The sequence below is a fragment of the Microtus pennsylvanicus genome, chromosome 15, assembly GCF_037038515.1.
Source record: "Microtus pennsylvanicus isolate mMicPen1 chromosome 15, mMicPen1.hap1, whole genome shotgun sequence".
NCBI lineage: Eukaryota > Metazoa > Chordata > Mammalia > Rodentia > Cricetidae > Microtus > Microtus pennsylvanicus.
The window spans coordinates 14,785,922-14,801,724 of NC_134593.1; positions in this window are offsets into that span (position 1 = coordinate 14,785,922).

Genomic DNA, 15,803 nt, shown 5'->3' on the forward strand with positions numbered 1-15,803 from the left:
TATGGTCTTAGACTCAGCTCTTCTAAGATCATGGCTAATGCTTCTAATAAGGCTTGCCTTGGGTCAGGTACACATAATGTCTTCCTTAATCTCGGATCAACCTTATTTACCTTTCTATAGACCAGGAAACACAAGCACTTACAGTTTAAGTACCTTGGTCAAGTAAGTATGGAAATAGCTTAGAACCTGGCTCTTCTTCACCAAGCTAGCCCATATTTATTTATTTAAAAAAAATTTTTTTTGAGACAGGTTCTCTCTACGTAGCCCCAGATGGTCTAGAATTTGCTAGATAGACCGGGCAGACCTCAGACTTACAGAGGGCCATCTGCTTCTGCCTCTAGAGTAAGTTCTGGGGTTAAAGGTGTATGCCACCATGTTTGGCTTATTTATTTTTAAAATTTATTTCTGTGTGTGCACATCCATGTATGTGGGGGTGGGATGCATGTAATGGTGTGTGTACGGAGGCCAGAGGACAGCGTCTGGTGTCTGAGGTGTTCTCTGCTGTGTGGAGCAACGCTAGCCAGCCTGTCTGGGATTCTCCTGTCTCTGCCTTTCATCTTACTGTAGGAATACTGGGATGACAGTCATGGACTACTGTCCTCAGTTTCATTTGGGGTGTAGGGATTTGAATTCAGGTCCTCATGCATGCATGACAAGAGCTTTACCCACTAAGCTGTCCCTTCCCCCAAGCTCAAGCTAGCTTATTTTTTGCAAATGCCACAGGCGATATAAGTCTGCGTATGGTGCAGGTGACTGAAGACGGTGTGACGCTTGTAGCGATGCACTGGAGGGGCCCCTCCCTGAATTCCTGCTCAAGTCATTATTAATTGCTCTTCTTGCTGATGGAAGCCCTTGGCACTGGTCGGGACCTGTCTGCTCTGTGAACTGCTCTGTGGATCTATCCCAGGGCATTGCAATCAGGCTAAGTGTACTAGCCTTGCCATAGACTACTGCCATTGTGGCGTCCATTGCGCAGATGTGACCGACTTGGGGCTTCCCACTCTTTCCCGTGCATGGCCCCACCTGCATGCAAATACTCTGATTCGTGTTCCTGATAAGCATAAACTCTGGAAGAAGGCTTTTCAAGACTCCGGAGTGCCGGAGCACTGGGTAACAGGAATGGTGGTGCACAGTTTTAATCCCAGTATTTAGGAGGCAGAAGCAGGTAGACTTCTAGGGCCAGCCTGGTCTACACAAGGAGTTCCAGGCTAGCTAAGGCAACATCTTGTCTCAAAATAAATAAGTCAAAAAGAATTTTAGGTAGGGGCCGGAGGACGGCTCATCAGTTGAGAGTAGCGGGTGCTCGCTCTTCCAGAGAACCCAGGCTTGATTCTCAGTGTCCACATGGTGGCGCACAACTGTATTTAACTCCAGTTCCAGGGGATCTTACATCCTCTTCTGTCCTCTGCAGGCACCAGCATGCTTGTGGTCACAGACATGTATGCAGACAAAAGGCTTATACACATAAGAATAAATCTAAAAAAAGAACCAAAAGTAGACAAATAAGCCTGTATTTTATCACTCCATGGCATGGTTGTGGCTGGAGGCTGAAAAACTGAACAGTGAGCCCTACCGTTCAGCCTTTTACAGGAAAATCTAATCCCAAGCCAGCACCTTGGAACAACTTCACAGTTACTCCCCATTCCTTCCCCCCAGCCCCCATAAACCGCTGCAGTTCTCTCTCCCTGTAAATCCGAACACTTCAGGTACCTCATAAAAGAGGAACAATGTGCCATTGATCCTTGCATGACTGTGTTACCTCATTCAGCACAGTATCTCCAAGGTTCATTATCTTATAGGATGTTTCTGAATTTTATTAAGGTTAAATATCGGTAAAGGTTGGAAATATTCCGGCATGCTGTATACTGCAGCTTTCTACCCGTTTGCCCGTTCTGAGCATTTGGGCAGTTTTCTCTTCCGGACCCCGAGGATGATGGCGCTGTGTAGGTTGTCGTGCAATAGCTGTCTGAAGGCTGCTAGGCTTATTCCAGACACAGCGCTACAAGTGGAAGTGCTCTCTGCAGATTCTGCTTGGCGTGAGACAGCGTCCTTCTCGCCAACATGGGTTTGGGAAGATGCTCACTGCCTTGGCTTGAACGCGCTGGAGAACTTCCTCTTATTGCTATATCTCAGAATTTCTGAAATCTTAGTTTGCGTCTGTTAGGAATTTCTTTTTTTTTCCTTTTCCTTTCCTTCTTCTTTTAAAATATTTATTTATTATGTATACAATATTCTGTCTGTGTGTATGCCTGCAGGCCAAAAGAGGGCACCAAACCTCATTACAGATGGTTGTGAGCCGCCATGTGGTTGCTGGGAATTGAACTCAGGACCTTTGGAAGAGCGGGCAATGCTCTTAACCACTGAGCCATCTCTCCAGCCCTGTTAGGAATTTCTTAGTCTGTTGGAGATGAAGTTTGTTTTCACTATTTTCCAAACGTCATCTTTTCACTCCTTAAAAAAAATAGTTTCGGTGGATATATGATTCCTTTTTTCCATTTTTTTCATTTCTAGCATGATTCCAAGTTTATGTATGCTAAACCTCCTTGCTCCTTACACTAGACTTTCCTATAGCCTTGCCCATCTTTGCTGCATTGAAAGGAGACCTTTCTCAGGGGACCAATTTATTATTCAGCTGGGTCTCTGTTTAAGCCAGCTTTGCAATTTTAGTAGTTACACATATTTTTGGTTGATGCCTTCCTAATCTATCTGGGAGTTAAAGAAGTGTTTTCTTGCTTTTTTAAATTCTTAAAATATCCTCTAGAGATGAATGGTAATAATAGCAACAATGGGAATGTACTTAGTGAATATTTTAAATGCTTAAAATGACAACTTTTATGCTACACATATTTTACAAATAAAAAGGATCCAATAAAGATAAAATTTCTTGTATCAGAAAGGAGATTCAGGGACTGGGGAATGTAGCTTGATTGGTGGAGGCCTGGCCTATTGTGCTGTAGACCCTGAGTTGGATCCCCAGTATGTGTATAAACCAGGAGTGGGTGCACACCTGTAATCCCATAATCACTGCGCTCTAGAGATGGTGGAAGGAGGCTCAGAAGTTCAAGGTTATTTTTAATTACATAGTGAATTTAAGGGCAACCTGGCAACATGAGACTTTCCCTCAAAATAAAAACAAAAAGAGAAGGGTATATGAAGATATATTAATAAATATTTAACTATTTATATTAGTAAGCATTTAGCTGTGTGTAGATGTTAAATTTTACTGGGATTTTAAAGGCATGGTTGTGCCTTTAATCCCAGCACTCAGGAGGCACAGGCAAGAGGATCTCTGTGAGTTTGAGGCCAGCCTGGTCTGAAGAGTGAGTTCCAGAACAGCCAGAGTTATGTAAGGAGATTCTGTCTCAAATAAAAATAAAAAAAGAAAAGAAGGAAGGAAAGAAGGAAGGAAGGAAGAAACGAAAGAATGAAAGAAGGATGGAAAGGAAGAAAGAGGAAAAGAAAGACAGGAGAGAAAAGAAAAGAAAGCTGGGTGGGTGGTGGTGGTGCACACCTTTAACGCCAGCACTTAGGGAGGCAGAGGTAGGCGGATCTCTGCGAGTTCAAGGCCAGCCTGGCCTACAAAATGAGTTCTAGGTCAGCCAGGACTTTTAGACAGAGAAACCTTGTCTCAAAAAACAAAACTAAAAATTCCTTTTAACTGAAGAAAAAAGAAACAGTATAAAACTGGGATTGGTAACATGTGCTTGTGGTGACACCATTGTGAAGGTCCAGGCAGGAAGATGAGGAATCCAGGGTCGTCTTCTTGATAACTCCCAAATCTGAAGCCAGCCTGAGCTACAGAGTGAGAGAGTTTGTCTCAAAAAATAGAGCATAAAAGAAAAGAAATAATAGAAGAAAAGAAGTACGTATAAACCTATTTAGAAAAATACCTGCATGAGAAATAGATATGTTTACCTGTAAGAAGGAACCAAACTAAGTGATTTTGAACAAAACATCCATCTTGAATAGGGGGTCAAATAAAGTTTAAGTTCTCAAGACCTCCCCAGAACTCCCTGCGTAACACTGATATCCTGGTTGGCGGAACAACGTTCCTAGGGAAGCCTTTATCCTTGAATCCTGACTGGTGGAAAATGGAACTGTAACTTGTCTCAGATGTTTGTGGGGTTTCTGCTTAAATACTTGCTGAGATGAACGTTCGGGTACACAGTCAGTTCTGACTCTGACCTGCTGTCCCTGGGTGGTCAGTTTTTGCTGTTCTTTTGATAAAGATCTCTCTTTGCATGGGCCCTTTTGTGTTTGGGTCATTTTGGATCTTTTTGGACCCTTCAACAGGCCTAGCACTAGAGAGGCTGAGGATGGTGAAGTTGAGGTTAGCCTGGAGTATGTAATGCGATTCTGTCTCATTCAAATAGAAATATGCTCAAAGGAGCCGGGCGATGGTGGCACACACCTGTAATCCCAGCACTCGGGAGGAAGAGGCAGGCGGATCTCTGTGAGTTCGAGACCAGCCTGGTCTACAGAGCTAGTTCCAGGACAGGCTCCAAAGCCACAGAGAAACCCTGTCTCGAAAAAACCAAAAAAAGAAAAAAAAAAAGAAATATGCTCAAAGGAGCCATTCGTGGGTAGGGAGTACATAGGTTACATAGGTGGCTCACAGATGATTTTAATTTTCTTGTATTTCATGGTTTGTTGTTTTTTGAGAGACAGTTTCTCTGCCTACCCCTGACTGTCCTGGAACGCTAGATCAGGCTGGTCTTGAACTCAGAGATCTACCTGCCTCTGCCTCTCAAGTTCTAGAATTAAAGCCACCTCCTCCCAACTTTGTCTTTATTTATTTATTTATTTATTTATTTATTTATTGGATTTGTTTAGAAGAGGCAGAAGGAGGTGTCTAGTCCCCTGGAATTAAAGTCACAGACTGGTGTGAGCCACCCAACTTGGTTGTTGGGAACCAGACTCTGGTCCTCTGGAAGAGCAGCAAGTACTCTTAGCTATTGAGTCATTGATGTGGGGTTTCCCTCTGTATGCTGTGATTACCATTAATGAATAAAGAACTGCCTTGAGCCTATGGCAGGGAAGAACAGAGCTAGGTGGGGAAAACTAAAGTGAATGCTGGGAGAAAGGAGGCAGAGTCAGAGAGACGCCATGTAGCCCCACAGGAGACAGATGCCGGAACTTTAGCCAGTAAGCTGCAGGCACGTGGCGATACGCAGGTTCATAGAAATGGGTTAAATTAATATGTAAGAGCCAATAAGAAGTTAGAGCTAATGGGCCAAGCAGTGATTTAATTAATACAGTTTCTGTGTGATTATTTCGGGGCTAAACGGCTGGGAACCAACAAGCAGCCCTCCTTGCAACAAGTCATCTCCCCAGGCCCCTACAATCTTATTTAAATCTTCATTTTCTAATTTTTCTGAGAGGAGTCCATGGAATGACCCTGAATTGCAGCCTCCTGATTTCCCCTGGGACACGTCCGGCGAGGAAGCAGCTTCCCTCTCCTCCCTGCACAACTCTCAGGGAGCCTTTGCTGTTCAGACGTGGACCTAACTGAAATGAGCAGGGGAGTTTGCCTATGCTAAAAGTCTGATAGGGACAAACTTGGCGGTCTGTGGGTGTGCGTGGGTGTGATTCCAGGCCAGGAGGATGTTGTGAGCCAACAAGGAAGACCCACACAGTCAACTTACTTTCTGTTTTCTTTCTGCCCAGGCACCCATGACCTCATTATCATCAACAGTGGAAGTGCTGTGTGTTTCATAGTTGATAGCTCAAAAAGCGCTGTCACAGCCAATCGCTACAGACGTGAGGTTGGACATACTGCAGATGAGGAAATAGGAAACCTCCTGACTTTTTTCTTTGGTTTGCATGTAAACAGAGTGCTAAGGAGCCTTTTTTTTATGGTTGCAGGGCAGGTCCTTCTGTCTGGCCAAAGATCGCTTCAGCTCAGGGTTCCCTCCTCACTACCTTAACTGCCGGAAACAAGCCCTCACCAGAAAGGGAGAAATATCCGCAAGGGGGAAAAAAACCCAAAACAACCATGACAAAAAACTACCACTTTAGGGAACTGGGCTGCATTTGGAGAAGTCCCAAAGCAAACCCAGAGTCTGGATAGAAAAAATGCTGGGGTGAGTTTCTGCCTGGAAAGAAACCTCACCCACTATTGCTCTGCTTTCCCTTTCCCTTGGGCTGCTTTCTTGTAGATGCCCCTCCAGGGCTGAAGGTAAGGCCTTCTGCACATGAGAGCCCCCTCTTGATTTTCTGTGTCGCATCTGAGATGCTGTCACAAAGAACCACACAGCCACTGGGTCGTGGGCCAGCTGTGCTTCCTGTCTCAGTAAAGTAGAACCCTCGCATCTCGCCTGTTTACTCGTGGAAAGGAGTGTGGATTGTGTCCTAATGAATTCTACTCACAAAACCCAAGTCTTTTATCTGAATGGACCCTTAAGTCAAGGGTACTGGGAAAGGGAACTTACTTCAATTCTTTATTAGTGTGGGGAGGCTGAAAGCATTTTTGGGTGAGTGTTGGAGAGATAGCTAAGTAGTTAGGAGCATGGGCTGCATTTGCAGAGGACCCGAGTTTGAGTCACAGCACTCAGGAGGAAGCTTACAACTGCCTCTGATTTCAGTTCCAGGATCTGACACCTTCCACTAGCCACCTGTGGGCACTGCATGTACCCACCTGGTACACATGTATACACACAGCTAAGCACCTGTTCATCTGAAGTAAAAATAAAGCAAAACAAAACATCTTAAAACACTGCGAGCAGCTATAACTGCTGTGTCTGTAGGAGTACTGTGAGCAGCTACAACTGTGTGTATAGGAGTACTTGTGAGCAGCTATCACCTCTGTGTCTGTAGGAGTACTGTGAGCAGCTATAACTGCTGTGTCTGTAGGAGTACTGTGAGCAGATATCACCTCTGTGTCTGTAGGAGTACTGTGAGCAGCTACAACTGTGTGTATAGGAGTACAGTGAGCAGCTATAACTGCTATGTCTATGAATACTGTGATGCACCCAGTACTTAGAGCCCTTCTGTTCACTGTGCCCAGTTGTTGACAAAGGTCTGGTTTCTGTGCTTTCTTAGCCTCTCATCCCAGCTGCTCCTCATGGACTTTCTTTCCTGCATTCTTTCTTTTCTTTTTCCTTTCTTTTCTTCCCTCCCTCCCTTTTTCCTTCCTTCTTTCATTGTTTTCTTTCTGTTTTTGGTTTGTTTTGAGAAAGGGTTTCTCTGTGCTGAAACTAGCTCTATACCAACTTGGTCTCAAACTCAGAGATCCACCTTTTGCCTCCTAAGTGCAGGGGTTAAGGGCTTATATTATTTCTTAAAGGAAATGAGCCTAGGATATTTGTGAAGGATTCATATAAGATACAAGGGTGGGAAAAAGAAGCTTTGGAGAATGCATTTACTCATGTTTGGGCAGAGTCTTATATAGGCCTGGCTGACCTGGAACTCACTATGTAGATCAGGCTGGTGACAGTGCACTTTAAAAAACACACACACACACACACACACACACACACACACACACACACACACACACACCTGTTCTGAGGGAGTTACTAAGGAAGTTAGTGTTCTAGGACTTGTCCTCTTAGTTGAGAGGAGGGTGCGGTCTCTGCTGAAAGTCACTTGATGTCTGCACGTCTGGTACAAGAGTACTCATCTTGGTTAAAACTTGTTGTGTTGCTGACCTGAGCATGGGCTCTGTATCCAAGGCAGCCACTCACGGGCGTGGTGGCCCTTTTGCTGATCCTGTCAATGCCTCCCATAAGAGGCCCTTCTCTGCATCTCTCCAGTGCCAACAGTGTTTGGAGAAGAGCAGAGACTGGACTCTCTGAGGATGGCCCTCAGCTTCCTGTTCCTCCCGAGGCTCGTGGGACGGACTTCAGATGGCCTCTGGTGGGACTGAGTCCTGACCAGTAGCAAATAACGCCTGTGTTTTAGCGTCCTCTCTTCCTCCTGAAATGGGACACCTCCCCCTCAAAGGCTCTAATCTAGATCTTAGGTCCTGTTTTCAGAGGGATATAATGCAAGAACCACCTTCTCCTCTGTCTCCTCCTCATTGTTTTCCTATGAATGTCACTGTGACCGGGGATGCTATCTGCAAGGAAAAAGAAAAAGAGAAAAAAAAAAGAAAGAAAGTAAACAGCACCAAATCCAACCACCTCAGAGCTGGGACCCAGTGTTATCTGGAACCTGGGATGGGCTAGAGACTCTCATCCATCATTACATGAACTCCTGAGGCAGGAGAGTATTCGCCCCATTTAATTTTTTTTTTTATGTGCAAGGGTGTTTTGTCTGTAAACACAGGTGTCTGGGAGAAAGGAGAGGATATCTGGAGAGTGAGTCATTAAGGGTGGACCTAAGGTCTAGATTGGAGCCTTTGAGGGGGAGGTGTCCCATTTCAGGAGGAAGAGGTCTGTGCACCATGTGTGGGAGAGGGCTTGGGATTTCTGGGAACAAACAGTTGCAAGCTACTCTATGGGTGCTGGGAACTGAACCATACTCTCTGGGAGAGCGGTAGAGGAGCTCTTAGTGCTGGGTCATGTCTCTAGCCCACGGTAGCCCCATTTTCAGGAAGCTGAGCATGACATTGCACACCTCTGTTAAGCCAGGGCTGGAGAGGTTGTGACAACGGATCACTGTGAGTGAGTCAGCTTGAGCTACACGGTGAATTCTCGACCAGCCTGGTCTACATCGGAAGATCTTGTCAGCAAGTGAGTGTCAGTGCATGAGAGAGAGCATGGGTTGTGAGGTTAATAAGTAACTAGCCAAAGACCACACAAAGACTGTGGCAGATGAGGACTTTAAACCCGACTCCTGTGCTCTGTCCTTTTTGGGTGAGTTTCTTTGAGGAAACCTGAAGCAGGACCTTTCCTTAAGCGTAGCTCTTATTTCTCGAGATGGCTCAGCTTTGTGGAACCGGAACGTCTATAATTTGATCGGAGTTTCATTTCTATTAACATCAGCACTACAGCAAGCATATCCATCACCCTAGAGTTTCCTCATGTCCCTTCCAGCCCGTTCTGTCCTTCAGTGTTACTTCTTTCCTAAAGACGCCCATCTGCTGACTGGAGACTGGTTTGCAGTTTCTATTTCATGTAAATGGAACCACACAGCACATGTCCTTTTGGTCTTGATCTCTTTCTCTCAGTGTGATTACTTTTCTTCCGCGTTATGTGTACCTGCAGATCACAGGTCTGATTGGCAAGCGCGTTCTTTCTCCCCGTTGTTCTGTGTTGTAGCAGATGACACGTTTTACTGGTAAGTAGTATCCTACCGCACAGGTACAAGATGCCTCTGGTTTTTTTTTATGCGTATGATTTTCCCCTGTGATGCTGAGGAATAAGATTGGAACTTAATGTGGGCTGGGTGAGAGCTTTACCACTGGGCCATAGCTCCAATGTGGCCCACACTCTCAGCTGTGAATGACATCCAGGAACACGATGGCTCAGCCATATGGTAGGTATATCTGAGTCTTCGCAAGGGTGTCAAATGTCAGGAGGGTTGTAAATTGTAAGCTGGCCTGGATTATATAGCAAACAAGAAAAAACGATAAATTGGGTATGATGGTCGTGCCTTTGATCCCAGAGCTTTGGAGACAGAGAGATAGGATTTCTGTGAGTTTAAGGTCAGTCTGATCTACATACAAACTTCAGGGCAGCCAGCACCTCATAGAGAGACCTAGTTACAATAAACAAACAAACAAAATGTGCATATAAATTTTTTTGTGGGGGATTAGGTTTTACTATGTAGCCTCATCTGGCCTAGAGTTCACTATGTAATGCAGGCTGGCCCCAAACTCACTGAGATCCGCCAGCCCCTGCCTCCTGAGTGCTGGGGTTAAAGGTGTGCGTCACCACAGAGGACTGCTTGTATTTATTCGATTGTTTGCCATGTTAGTATGAAGACTTTTGTTTGTTTGCTTGCTTGCTTGCTTTTCTGGTTTCAGAACAGAACTGGGAAAGAACCCAGGCACTGAGCACAATAGGCAAGCGAGCACTCTACTGCTGAGCTACACCCTCGGCATTGCTCTGTTTTATGTGTGCGTGTGTGTGCGTGGGTGTGCCTGTGCGTACCTGTGTGTGTATGAAAGGAAATTTCATTATTAAGTTTTAAAAGTCATTTATATAATCTAGATTCAAGCCTTTTAAATATACCAGTTGAAATACTTTCTTCTACTAGGTGTAGGAGGCGCAGGCATAGAGTTCCAGGACAAGGTCACACAGAGAAACCTGTCTTGAAAAACAAACAAATAACAGCAACAAAACTCCACGAAAAATGAACAAACACACAAAAAAGCGAGAATTTTCTTCCTATGACTTTCTTTCCTCCCTCCCTTCCCCCTCTTTGCTCCCTCTCTCCCTCCTTCCCTCCCTCCCTCCCTCCCTCCCTCCCTCCCTCCCTCCCTCCCTCCCTTCCTCCCTCCCTCTGTGTACCCCAGGCTGGCCTGAAAGGCACAGTCCTTCTCAGCCTCTTCAGTGCTATGATTACTAGAAGTACCAAAATGTCTTCTCTTCAAGGGAAAGTTTTTTGTTTTTTAGACAGGTCTCTCTACATAGCCATGGCTCTCTTGGAACTCCATGTAGACCAGGCTGGCCTCAGACTCACAGAGATCCACCTGCCTCTGCCTCTCAAGATTAAAAGTGTGCGTCACTATGCCCAGTGTGACAGGCAAAATTTTACTTTTGATAAAATCAAATCCAACTTTCCAACTTGCTTGTTTCTTTTCTTTTCTTTTTTGGTAATGGATCTCACTTTTGGTGTGTACTTCATGGACTTTCTTTATAACTTTCATTTAGTGTTTAAGGACGTCCACTTTGAAAGTGACAAGTTGAGTGATTTTTTTTAACATAAAAACTGTGAACAGGAAATTGATGTACTTCGGGCCAGGCTTTGTGGAAGAGGATGCCCTACTCCGAGCCATAACCACTGCTCTGAAGTGGAGAAATAGCACACACAGGCACCAAGGGTACTTCATTGCCCACTGCTTTAGCCTGGAGTTGCACCTTCCAGAGTTCTCTGTCATAGACTTGAAGGGTTTTGCCTTTCTTTCTTTCTTTCTTTCTTTCTTTCTTTCTTTCTTTCTTTCTTCCTTCCTTCCTTCCTTCCTTCCTTCCTTCCTTTCCTTCCTTCCTTCCTTCCTTCCTTCCTTCCTTCCTTCCTTCCTTCCTTTCTTTCTTCTTTTCTTCTCTCTCTCTCTCTCTCTCTCTCTCTCTCTCTCTCTCTCTCTCTCTCTCTCTCTCTTTCTCTCTCAATATCTGAAACTGGAAAGTCTTAGATCTGTGTTACAGGTCAGACCAAGGCAGTGGCTGCTTGCAGTGTGCATTGAAATGGAGACTGTGCGGCAGGGTAGTCGTTTTGTACACTGTGAAGATGGGTCTTTACCCAGGCGCCTTCTGATTGGTTTAATGAGGAGCTGAACAACCAATAGTTAGGCAGGAGGAGGTTAGGCAGCATTTCCAGGGAGAGAGAAGGTCTCAGGATGAATCTAGGCGAGTGAGAGATACCAGTGAGACACTACAGAAGTTGGACATAGGTCCAGAGGCATGGTAACTGAGCCACGTGCAGAACACAGATTAGTAAAAACGGGTTAATTTAAGAGTAGTTGGAAGCCTGAAGGAAACAGAAAAAGATTCACTTTCTCAAATGAGAAGAGTTGATGTCTACCTGGCAGCCTTTGAGTGTTTGTCCTTTGAAGAGTCTGTAGTTGTCAGCATCCATGATCATGTCAGCCAGGTCCCTGTAACACACCTCTATCGGGTCTGTGTTTCTGATATCCCCAAGTGGTACAGACCTGGAGCAGAAGGTGATAGCCAAGGCTCAGGCTTCAGACAGTGGGCCGGCAATGCAAGGCCAGTCTAAGCTGGAGCGGAACCCAGAAGTGGCTGCTTACAGCAGGGGAATCTGTTAGAGATGATAAGACAGGTAGTAAAGAAGAAGAAACAGAATTCTTTCTCTTTTCCTCTTTTAAGGAGGACTGTCTTACCTTGAGTCTGTGAAGAACCTGCAGTGGAAGTAGAAAGAAGCATCATGGGAAGGGAAGGAATGAGGGAAGGGAAGGGAAGGAATACCTACCAAGTAGTAGGTGAGGATGGTGTGATGGCTGGTGTTGCCAATCTGACAAAGTCTAGAACCATCTGGAAGACGGACTGATGTGGATCCCCATCAGGGATTATCTGGATTACATTTTTTGAGGTGGGAAGACCCACTCACTGTGTGTGGCCATTCCTAAAGTCGGGGATCCTGGATTAGTTTAAGAGTGGAGGAAGAGGGGCTGGAGAGATGGCTCAGAGGTTAAGAGCATTGCCTGCTCTTCCAAAGGTCCTGAGTTCAATTTCCAGCAACCACATGGTGGCTCACAACCATCTGTAATAGGGTCTGGTGCCCTCTTCTGGTCTGCAGGCATACACACAGACAGAATATTGTATATATAATAAATAAATAAATATAAAAAAGAATGATATCTTAAAAAAAAAGAGTGGAGGAAGAGAGGTGATCCCTAGCAAGCCTGAACTGCTCTCTTCTTCTGCCAGAGACACAATGGGACCTGCTGCTTCAGGCTCCCCCCACTGTGCTTCCTGGTCATGACGGACTGTAACCTGAACCCATGAGCTAAAAGAACTCTCTCCTTGAACTTACTTTTTGTCAGGATAATTTATCACAAAAAAAACTGGAAAAGAAACGAGGACAGATGGGTTTTATAGGCATAGGAAAATTAATTAGCCCGTGTTGAGGTCATGCGAATGATATTACAATAAAAAAATTAAATTAAACAATTTTCTTGGTAACACATTCCCCCCTCGCTCCCCCTCATTGTTAGTTTTTGGGGACAAGGTTTCTCTGTGTAATAGCCTTAGGCTGTCCTGAAACTTGTTTTGTAGACCAGGCTGGTCTTGAACTCACAGAGATCCACCTACCTCTGCCTCCCGAGTGCTGGGATTAAAGGCGTGCACCACAGCCACCTGGTTGGTAGTGCATGCCTTTAATCCCATCATCCAGGAGGTCAAAGCAGATTGAATTCTATAAATTTGAAACCAATCTGGTCTACATAGTGAGTTTCAGTTCAGCCTGGGCTATACGGCAAGACCTTGCTAGGATTTAAAAAAATAGTTTTATCAACTGGAGTGAGGCAGAGAAATAAATCTGCCTATATTGTCTGTTGAAACTACGTATGTGGGGGGGAGAAGAGTGGGAGGAGGGGGAGGGAAAGGGGAGGCTGGGAGGAGGTGGAAATTTGTTTTTTTTTTCTTTATTCTTTTATCAATAAAAAAATGTTAAAAAAAAAAAAGAAACTACGTATGTGGGGCTAGTTAGAAACTCAGCTGGTGATGGTACTCATTGTGTAAAACTGGTGACCCGAATTACATCTCTCAAACTCTCTTGATGGTAGGAGAGAACTGACTTCCACAAATTGTCCCCTAACAGCCACATGAGTGCTGTGTTATGCACATACAATAAATAAATCAAAATGTATTTTTTTAAAAGCAAAAAAAAAAGGTGTGGGAAGATAATTTTGACAGTTGCTGATAATTCCAAAAAAGGCTAAGACTCAATATATAAATTGCAAATTTTATTTATTCCTATGGTAGAGTAATATGCGGTATTTGTTTCCTTTTTATAAATTACATTGATTCATTTGTGTTCGTGTGTGCATGTGTGTGTATACGTGTACCTTGGTATGTGCCAAGAGGTCAGAGGACACCTTCATGGAGTTTTTTCTCTTCTCTCACCATGTGGGTCTTGGGGATTGAACTTGGGTTCTCAGCTTTGGCAGCGGGCACCTTTACACATTGTACAGTCACGTGTAGTTTTAAAACCAAAAAGCAGGGGTTGGGAAGACAGCTCAGTGGGTGTGAGGGTTTGCCTTACCAACTTGTCACACCTAGAATCGCCTGGAAAGAGAATGACAGTGACAGACTGTCTAATTGGGTTGACCTGTGGCATGTCTGTGGCAGACTGTCTCCGCTGCCCTCCTTGATACGGGAAGACCCGCCTCACTGTGTGGGCAGTGCCGTGCCTTGGGCTGGGGGGTCCTGAGCCGAGCACGGGCAGACAAGTAAGCTAGTGCACACACATCCGTTCCCCTCTGCTAGCTGTGGGCAGCGCATGGCTGTCCACTGCCGCTGACTTCTCTGCGGTGATGGATGGTGACGTGGAGCTCTAAGTGGAAATGAACTCTTCTTCCCTAAACGGCTTTTCATCTGGGGATTTTATCACAGCAACAGAAACGAGACTTGAGTGGTGGGTAAAGCCCTCGCCACGCAGTTGGGAGGATTGGCACCTGGATTCCCAGGCCCCACAGAAATGTAACTCACCTGTAATCCCAGAGCTCAGGAGGCAGAGACACAGTGAATACATACTGAGCAAGTTAACCAGACTAGCTGAAACCAAGGGCTGCAGGTTCTAAGAGAGACTCTGCTCCAATACATAAAGTGGGGAGCAATCAAGAAAGATACCCAACATTTACACCCTCAACATGCAGACAAATGTGAACACACATATACATACCCACACCAAATACATGCAAAAAGTATGATAGAATTACAATGACTAATTGTAATTATATTGCAATTGTAATATAAATATAACTAATATACTATATATAATGTGATAGTAATATAGTTACAATAAATCCAATACTTTTCCTCTATCATGCATCCATTTGCTGATCTATTCATATGTATTTGGCATTATTATTTGTGAGGTCAATAAAATTTTTTTACAGCTTGCATTTCCTTTTGTGTGTGTGTGTGTGTGTGTGTGTGATGGAGAAGGTGATGCCTGTGCTGAGGTTTGTGTGTAGGTCAGAAGACAACCTTGGTTGTCTCCTAGTCTCCCACATGGAGATAGTCCTCCTTGCCATCTCTAACTATAGGTTACCTGGCCTGTGAGCTTTTAGGAACTCTCCTGTCTGGACAATCTTCCATCTCGCCTTAGGAACACCAGGGTTACAGAGGGAGTCCACCTAACCTGCCCTTGTATGCGAGCTGAGGATTTGAACTCAGGCCCTCACAGCTGCACAGCAAGTGCTTAACCCACTGAGCCATCTCCTCATACTCTTTGGTTTCTTTCTTTCTTTTGACAGGGTCTATTAGCCCTGGCTGGCCTGGATCTCCCAATGTAGACCAGGGTGGCATTGAACTCACAGAGACCTGCTTGCCTTGGCCTTGGAGTGTTGGGATTAAAGGCCTGCATCACCACACTTGGCTCTGCATGTCTTTTATGGACATTGCTTATATGGTTTTTTTTTTTTATTACAACTAATACTGAAAAAAAATTTTTTTCTTATAGAGAAAACCTTTTATTATTATAATTATAATGATGGTTTGTTGAGAGAGGATTTCTCTGTGTAACCATGGCTGTCCAGGAACTCGCTTTGTAGACCAGGCTGGCCTTGAACTCAGAGATCTTCCTGCCTCTGCCTCCTGAGTCCTGGGATTAAAGGTGTACATCATTACCGCCCAGTTTTGAGAAGAGCTTTTGTTTCTGTGTTTTGTTGTATTGTTTTTTCTTCTTTTTTTCTTGAGATAGGATTTCTCTGTACAACAGCCCTGGTTGTTTGGAACTCTCTCTGTAGACCAGGTTGGCCTTGAACTCACAGAGATCTGCTTGCCTCTGGCTCCTCAGTGCCATGATCAAAGGTGTGTGCCACCACCACCTGGCTAAGAGTTTTTCATAAAAATTTTAAAAATTATTTTCTTGAGATGGGCTCTCACTACGTGTGTGTGTGTGTGTGTGTGTGTGTGTGTGTGAATATTTTGCCTGCAGGTATGTCTGTGTAACACATGCATGCCTGGTGGTCTCAGAGGCTAGAGCAAGACATCAGATGACCTGGACCTGGA